The sequence below is a fragment of the Amblyomma americanum genome, chromosome 9, assembly GCF_052857255.1.
Source record: "Amblyomma americanum isolate KBUSLIRL-KWMA chromosome 9, ASM5285725v1, whole genome shotgun sequence".
In the NCBI taxonomy this organism is placed as follows: Eukaryota; Metazoa; Arthropoda; class Arachnida; order Ixodida; family Ixodidae; genus Amblyomma; species Amblyomma americanum.
Genome location: NC_135505.1, coordinates 4,873,333 through 4,882,178, shown reverse-complemented (window position 1 = coordinate 4,882,178; position 8,846 = coordinate 4,873,333). Strand labels below are relative to the sequence as shown.

Genomic DNA, 8,846 nt, shown 5'->3' with positions numbered 1-8,846 from the left:
CATGAAAAAGCCCGCCATTTCTTGCAGTGCGCTAAATATCTTACTATATTTAGTATAAATCTCCTCTATGTGGCCCATTTTTCAGATCATTTTTCTTCTTTACAGAACCTTATAGAGATTGTGTCAGTTATTTTTGTTCACGTTGTATTGGAGTACTAAAGCTGCTCGCAGGCGGAGTGACAAACATCGTCCCTGAATAAACAGTTAGTAGTCAGCGCTATGTTCGTCCTTCTCTTCCTTCTTTTCTTTGGCTGTGCGCCGTTGCGCTGAAAAACTATGAGCTTGAATCAAGGATACCAGCTGGCCCAAGAACTAACTCTACTTGAGTGACAAACGTGTAAAATCAGTAAACTGAAGGGCGAGCAAGAGAAACAAAATAAAGGTTTATTTTGTTTTTTTTTGTTCATAGTCAGAGTGTGAGTGTTCTCGTTTACAAAAAAAAAAAACATTTTTTACTCTGCTAGCTCATAAAAATAACCTGTCGATTTGTGTGGACAGCCGCGGAGTTGGTGGCGGCATGTGAGCAAAGATTTCCCCCAAGGAACCTGCCACACGCAGCCGCTTGGCAAAGTAGCCGAGAAAAAGAAAACCTTAAGTGTCCCCATGATGTAAAAAATAATTTGATCGTCGTAACGAGCGGTAGCGAACGCTTCCAAGCCTCAACCACCTCATCTCTCCAAGCCGCGCCTAGCCGCGCAAGCGCCTTTTGCCCTGAGCAAGATGGTCACCGGCCGCGCCGCCAGGCTTCACCCGTTCGCATAGACGGATATGCGGGACCTCCGCTCCAGCAGTATTATATACCCTCCTTGAGCGGAACGATCGCCGCCTAGCGCCATCTCTCATAGAAATTACGATGCACGTCTACCCATTGTCGAGTTCAACCCCCTCAAGATACGTCCCAAACGGTATTAGGTTCGTCTTGGGGAACAAGGTGGGCCTAGAATTCGGCTTGCGGTGCGACATGGTAACGCTTCAATTAGTAATTGCATGTATGCAATGTTTATTGATTAATTTTGGTTTTATTTCTATACCACAAAACATGGGGTTTTATTTGCATACCAAACGGTCCCCGAATGGGTGCCCGTTGTTGTCGAAGAATATATAGCGGAATGAATGTATAGATGTGTAGCGGTCCCGTGATGGGACAGTACTGAAACTATGCCGCCATTTCGTTCCCTGACGTCATACTCACATAGTTCCACCTCTATCCGCAATATTGGACCATGGCGTCATCATTGGCATGGTAGGTGGTTTTTTCTGCAGTGCTACAGGGGACACAACCTGTGCCAGAGGACGCTGCGGACGCCAGTGAACAGCGCCCTGTCCGAGCGACTCCTCCTAGTTGATCGGGCAGGAAGACGAGCTTCGCCACTGACTTGTGTGTCTGCCTCGCCTGCACGAGAAGGAAACTAGTTTCGCGCGCTCGTACTTTCTGGCTCCCGCTTCGGCGCCCTTACGAGGGGAGCTTGCTTCGCGCACGCCATGCTCTCTACGCTCGTGCGTGGACGCCGTTGCGAGAGAAGAGGGCGCCTGCTCGAGGGTTGTCCTCGCGCTTTGACACTGCTGCGAAATTTTGCGCGCGCTCTCGTGCGTCAAGCAAATAGTCCAAAAGGCCGCTGTTTTCGTCACGCCCTAGTTTTGTGCCCAGAGTGCATAACCACGCGGTGTACGAAGTTAAAACTGAAATTAATGCCTACATTGGAACGAAACTACAGCACGAATGCATTTCGCGTTTTTTTTTTCTTCGTTTCTTCAAACTGTACTAGCTCAGCTCGATCTGCTTGCTTCCGCCGTGCGTGCTGGTTGGTTGGTTGGTTGTGAAACTTTATTTCCAGCGGATATAGAGGAGCGACACGAAGTCGCCCCCCGCTTAAACGGCGGCCGCTATCCCTTGGGCAGCGGCGGCGTCTTCAGCCAGCTGGAGGAGCTTGATCTGTATCCCCGGGTCGGGGCTGAGCAATAGAGCCTCCCAATGAGCATAGTCGGTAATGAAGTGACTCGCGGGTAGGGACTGCGGGCAGTTCCAGATCATATGATTTAGATCGGCTTTCGCATCACAATTTTTGCATTTGTTTGAGTAGAGTCCTTCCGAATAGAAGCTACACAATTGGGGATTTGGATAGGTGTTAGTTTGAAGTTTACGCCAGGCTTTAGCCTGTTGCTTGGAGAGCGTTTTATCTGCTGGGGGGAATCTGAGTCTTGCAAGCCTGTAGTGCTGCAGGATTTCTCTGTAATAAAACAACCTGTCCTTGCCAGAGTATAGGGCGGGTGGGCTGCACGACCCAGCTCGGCGGGACAGTTCTCGAGCTAGTTTATGAGCCGCCTCATTACCAGCAAGGGAAGCATGAGCAGGCGTCCAGATTTAGCAGAATCCGTGCTGCTTGTGGGGAGATTCTTCCAAACGTGTAGTTACGTATAGCCAATTTTGAGTCGCTGACAATGGTTTCTGCCGAGGATCCCACAATGGCTAGAGCAATGGCTGTTTCTTCTCCAACGTGTGTGTGCTTAGTGCGTATAGTGCCCCCAGTTATGAGTGCACCACGTTCCGTGGTGACCACAGCTACCATCTTGTCAGCCGAAGAATCTGCCGCATCTACATATACCACAGAGGTATCATTAAGAAAGCGTTTGCCCAATGATTTGGCTCTCTCTGTACGACGTTCAGCGTGGAAATCTGGGTGCATGTTTCGAGGTAGTGGAGGAATGACCAGAAGCTGGCGTATATGTTTGGGAAGGTCAGTTGTGGGTCCGCCTTGTCGTTCGTATGTTATGCCTAGTGTGGACAGAATGTGTCTGCCAGTTGGTGTGGCCGATAGTCGTTCGTACTGCGAGACGGTTACCGCTTCAATAATCTCGCTTAGTGTGTTATGAAGACCGAGACCTAACACTTTCTCAGTCGCTGTGTGCATGGGTAGCCCAACTGCCTGTTTGACGCATTTTCTGATTATGGCCTCCACATTTTCTTTTTCAGCTGACTTGAGATGTAGGTAAGGGCATACGTAAGCTATGCGGCTTATCACAAAGGCTTGTACTAAACGGAGAGTATTGCTTTCCTTCAAGCCCGAGTGGTGGTTACTAATGCGGCGAATGAGTCGCATAATTTTCTGCGAGGTTCCCTGAAGCTTCCGAATTACGTCACCATTGAAGCCATGTTCTTGTAGAATTAGGCCCAAGATTTTAATTTTGGGAACTCGAGGAATGGGGACTCCGCGAATACTGAGTTCGATGGCCGGTGGGGTTTGTGCAAGGGATCTGATGTTGCGGAATATGAGAAATTCAGATTTGGCTGGAGAGCCCCGCAGCCCCTAAGGGTCTATATAGTTCCCCACGATATCTATTGCATGCTGTAGTCTCTCCTCGATTTCGGCATCATTGCCCTCGGCGGTCCACAAGGTGATATCGTCAGCATAGAGGCTGTGGTGGAGTTGCGGAATCTGCGCTAATTGGTGTGGAAGTTTCAATATTGCAACTTTGAAGAGAAATGGTGATAGGACCGATCCCTGCGGGGTGCCCTTTTTGCCGAGGGGGAAGTCATGCGAGTGGAGACCTCCTACTTGAAAATGCGCCTTTCTACCTGAGAGAAAGTCGCGGATATATTTGAAGGTGCGGGCTCCCACCCCGAGGTCATGAAGGTTCTCCACGATCGCATCATGTCTGACATTGTCAAAGGCCTTTTCCAGGTCAAGTCGAAGAATTATTCTGGTGTCCCGCGTTTTTGCCTCAATAATATGATGTTTGAGCTGAAGCATTACATCATGCGTAGAAAGTTTTGGTCGAAATCCAATCATGGTTGGAGGGTACAGCTCGTTCTCCTCCATAAACCGATTGAGGCGGGTATGAACTACGTGCTCCATGAGCTTACCTACACAAGACGTGAGCGAAATCGGCCTGAGGTTCTCAAGGCTGAGTGCCTTCCCTGGCTTTGGGATGAGAATGATCTCTGCCGTTTTCCATATTTGTGGGATGGAGCCCTCCGACCTGCATTTCTGCATATAATCAGTTAGTGATTGTAGCGACACTTCATCCAGGTTGCGGAGGATCTTGTTGGATACTGCATCTGGGCCAGTGGCGGATTTGCAGTTTAGCCTGGCAATCTCTGCCCTAACCTCATCCACAGTAATGGGGGAGTCGAGCTGCGTGTTTTCCGGACCAGCATAATCTGGGAAGGCTTGGATAGGAGCATTGCCAATATATCTATCTTTAAGTTCAAGGAAAAGGTCCTCTGGTGGGCCTGCATACTCATGCACAAGCTTCTGCAGGTTCTGCCTCTGGGTGGTTCTGCTACCTGTAGGGTCAAGTAGATGACGGAGCAAGTGCCAAGTCTTAGAGACTCCCATATTGCGATCCATTTGGTTGCATATGTCATCCCAGTTTTGTTGAGTAAGTTTAGCTGCATGATCCTCGGTCTCCTTGTTTAGCTTAGCTATTCTTCTGCGCAGATTGCGGTTCCACCGCTGTCGCTTGAGTCGGTTCTCGAGTCCTCTCTTTGCCTCCCATAGGTGAAGAAGCCGGCTGTCCGCAATCTCCAGGTGGTCAGCCTGGTCTAACGTATGGGTGACTGCTTTGGCATCTTGACAAAGATCCTGTGCCCAGATATCTATGTCTAGTATTTGGGGGGTATCAGCTTCTCGGGCGGCTCTTTTAGCGCGGAACGTGTCCCAATCGACAAGGGTGGGGGCTCGAGCGCTGCGTTCGGGGCCAGTTGAGGTCACTATTTCCAATATGTAGTGATCGCTGCCGAAATTTTGTTGAGTGTTTATCCATGTTGGAGTGCCCGAATTTTTAGCAAAAGTCAGATCGGGAGACGTATCCCTGGAAACACGCGAACCTTGAGAGTGTTCACCAGCGCCACCCTGCTGCTTTATAAGTAATTTCCTTTAAGCGATTTATTAAGCTAAGTAATATTATCCCACTGATAAGCACAACGCGTTAAAAAAAATAACGTTCCCCTATGCACCTTGGTTTCGGTGACTGTTGGCTCCCTTTATAATTTTGTCAAACGGCCCCCTCATTTACTTTACCTTGTCTGCTAATAGCTTAACGAGGGTCTCGGTTCTGGCAGTCTTGATGCCACAGGTTGTTTAAGAGGGCTCTCGCACAGTTTGCGCCCTCGCCGTTAGAGGACGTCACGCTCGCGGTATTACAGGACGTGCTACGTCCGCTGCTATGGTTGAGGGTGGCGCTGATGAACACTCTCAACGTTCGCGTACACCAAATAAACAAATACCCACGAGAGCAGCAGATTGGACAGCCGTCGCCGTAGCTCAGGTGGTAAGAGCACCGGACGCGATATTCGGCGGTCGTGGGTTCGGATCCCACCGGCGGCATGGTTGTTTTTTCTGCTGCTTTATAAGTAATTTTCTTTAAGCGATTTATTAATCTAAGTATCTTTATCCCACTGATAAGCATAACACATTAAAAGAAATTAACGTTCCCCTATGCACCTTGGTTTCGGTGACTGTTGGCTCCCTTCATATATATATATATATATATATATATATATATATATATATATATATATATATATATATATATATATATATATATATATATATATATATATATACATATATATATATATATATATATATATATATTGTCGAAGCAGCGAAGACAGACAAAAGGGTCTTCTAAAAGAACACTATTTATTGGGATTGACTTCCACCCAAAATGGACTGAATCACTCGGCGGTCGTCGAGCAGAATGCCCGCCGCTGTCGGCCGTGCTCAATTCAAAGCTGACAGCGAAATTTCGAGATAAAGCGTGCAAAGTTACTAGAGCATTCCGGAAAAACGTAGAATCAGCTCTGCCTGGCTGCGATCCATCGAGATAAATCTAGTCGCGTCTTGCGTCGCAAAGAAAGCGATAAGGTGGTGTGGCGGCAGATTTGAAAAACGAACAAACACTGGAAATATTCGCGGCATTACTCCCCTCTCAAAGAGGCATCGACCCGATGCATTAAAACAAATAATGCGACTAGTCAGAGAAAAAAAGAACGAATCTTGCGAAAATCGAAAATGGAAATATAAAATGGAAATGCAGCGGCCTTTAGCGCCCATAATACGGCTTCAAACAGACTACATGGATAACTTCTGGTCGTACGCGGCGTCGCTGGGATGCAGTCATTGCGTCAGAGATGACTTCATAATCCAGTTCACCTAGCCGCCGAAGAACCTTGTACAGGCCGAAATAGCGGCGCAAAAGCTGTTCACTCAATCCACGGCGGCGAATGGGCGTCCACACCCAGACTTGGTCTCCTGGCTTGTATTCCGCGTTGCGTCTTCGTAGGTTGTAGCGTCTGGCGTCGGACCGCTGCTGATCTTTGATCCGTAATCGGGCAAGCCTTCTAGCTTCTGCGCGTTGAAGGTAGGCGGCAACGTCGACGTTTCCTTCTTCTCTAACGTTGGGCAGCATGGCGTCTAGCGTGTTCGTGGCCTCCCTGCCATGGACGAGTCTAAAAGGCGTCATCTGAGTGGTCTCCTGCACTGCGGTGTTGTAGGCGAAGACGACGTAAGGCAGGATGACATCCCGGGTTTTGTATTCGGCATCGACATACATGGCGAGCATATCGGCGATGGTATTGTTCAGGCGCTCGGTGAGTCCGTTGGTCTGCGGATGGTATGCAGTTGTCCTCCGGTGTCTGATTTGGCTGTAACGCAGGATGGCTTGCGTTAGTTCCGCCGTGAATGGTGTTCCTTTGTCCGTGATGAGCACATCGGGTGGCCGTGTCGAAGAAGAATGCAATCCACGAAAAAATTGGCGACTTCTGCTGCAGTTCCGTTCGGTAGGGCTTTCGCCTTGGCGTAGCAGGTCAGGTAGTCGGTCGCAATTATGATCCACTTATTTCCAGATGCTGACGTTGGAAAAGGGCCAAGCAAGTCCATGCCGATCTGCTGAAAGGGCCTGGAGGGAGGTTCAATGGGCTTCAGAAATCCTGCTGGTCGTGTGGAAGGGGTCTTTCGTCGCTGACAATCTCGGCAGGATTTCACATAGTGTGCGCCATCGGCAGACAGTCGGGGCCAGTAATACTTGTCTTGAATACGGCGGAGCGTGCGAGTAAACCCGAGATGTCCAGCTGTCGGCTCGTCGTGTGAAGACGTTGTGTGTGTGTGGAGACAAGCAGGTACAACAAGGAGGTAGGCTGTTTTGCTCGCTGCAAAATTCTTCTTCACGAGGACCTCATTCTACACACAGAAGGAAGACAGTCCTCGCTTGAATGAAGCGGGAAGTGAAGAAACCTTGCCTTCCAGGTACAGGATGAGGCGTTTTAGGTCGGGGCCCGAGCGTTGCTGCTGGGCAAAAGAGCTGGGGCTGATGGGTCTCAGGAAGGCGTCCTCATCGTCGTCCGGCGGCGGTGTATCTACATGGGCTCGTGAGAGGTAATCGGCGTAAGAGTGCTTGCGTCCGGACTTGTAAACGACTGTGACGTCAAACTCCTGGAGACGCAGACTCCATCGAGCGAGCCGGCCAGAGGGGTCCTTCAAATTGGCGAACCAGCACAGCGCGTGGTGATCTCTGACCACCTTGAACGGTCGTCCGTACAGGTAGGTGCGGAATTTTGACGTGGCCCAGATGATGGCAAGGCACTCCTTCTGAGGTTTCGAATAGTTAGCCTCGGCCTTGGAAAGGGAACGGCTAGCATATGCGATGCCCTTCTCTAGCCCGTCGCCTTTTTGAACGAGAACGGCACCTAGGCACACGCTGCTTGCGTCGGTATGAACTTCAGTATCGGCTTTTTCATCAAAATGCGCAAGGATCGGTGGGGACTGTAAACGACGCTGAAGTTCCTTGAAGGCTTCTGCTTGCGGCGCTTCCCATTTAAACGGCACGTCTGCCTTCGTCAGTTGGATCAGGGGCTCGGCGATGCGCGAAAAGTTTTTCACAAATCGCCGGTAATATGCGCAGTCCGAGAAATCTGCGCACAGCTTTCTTATCGGTCGGCGGTAGAAACTGTTCAATAGCAGCTGTTTTCTGCTAGTCTGGGCGTACTCCTTCCTTGCTAACGATGTGGCCTAGAAACAGCAGCTCTTCATTGGCAAAATTGCACTTCTCTGCTTTCAAGGTTAGGCCAGAGGACTTGATGGCGGCTAGTACTGTCCGAAGTCTTTTGAGGTGCTCTTAAAAGTTCGAGGCGAAGACAACGACGTCTTCTAAATATACCAGACAAAGGCAGGCGACTTCAGGCCTGCCAGCACTGTATCCATTACTCGCTAAAACGCCGCTGGTGTGGAACAGAGACCAAATGGCATCACCTTGAACTCAAACAGCCTATCCGGAGTGATGAATGCTGTCTTCTCGCGATCTTTTTCGTCGACCTCAATTTGCCAGTAGCCGCTCTTGAGGTCCATCGATGAGAAATATTTGGAGTTGCAGAGGCGGTCCAGTGTGTCGTCGATGCGGGGGAGTGGGTAGACGTCCTTCTTTGTTATGTTGTTCAAGCGGCGATAATCCACACAGAATCGAAGTGCGCCGTCTTTCTTTCTCACTAGAACAACCGGTGCTGCCCATGGGCTGTTTGAAGGCTGGATGACGTCGTCGCGAAGCATTTCTTCTACTTGGTCCCGGATGGCTTGTCGTTCTCGCGGTGACACACGGTAGGGGCTTTGACGGAGAGGTCGGACATATTGGTCCGTTATAATGCGATCCTTGGCAATTGGCGTTTATCGCACCTTCGGCGATGTCGAAAAACACTCACTGTAGCTTTGAAGCAGATTGCGGATCTGGTCTTGTTTCTTCGGGTGCAGGGCTGGGTTGATGACGAAAGTGGGCGAGTTCTCTTGGTCAGGCGAATCTTCTGCGGAGGGGTCGGAGAGGGCGAAGGAGTCTCGTACGTCGGATATTTCGTC

The 8,846-nt window shown here is 49.7% G+C and overlaps 1 protein-coding gene across 3 annotated transcripts in view; it reads left to right on the top strand.

Moving 5' to 3' along the window:
- The window catches only part of LOC144103810 (trypsin alpha-like), a 609,247-nt gene that overhangs the window by 535,795 nt on the left and 64,606 nt on the right, over window positions 1-8,846 (top strand). The window lies entirely within an intron of this gene.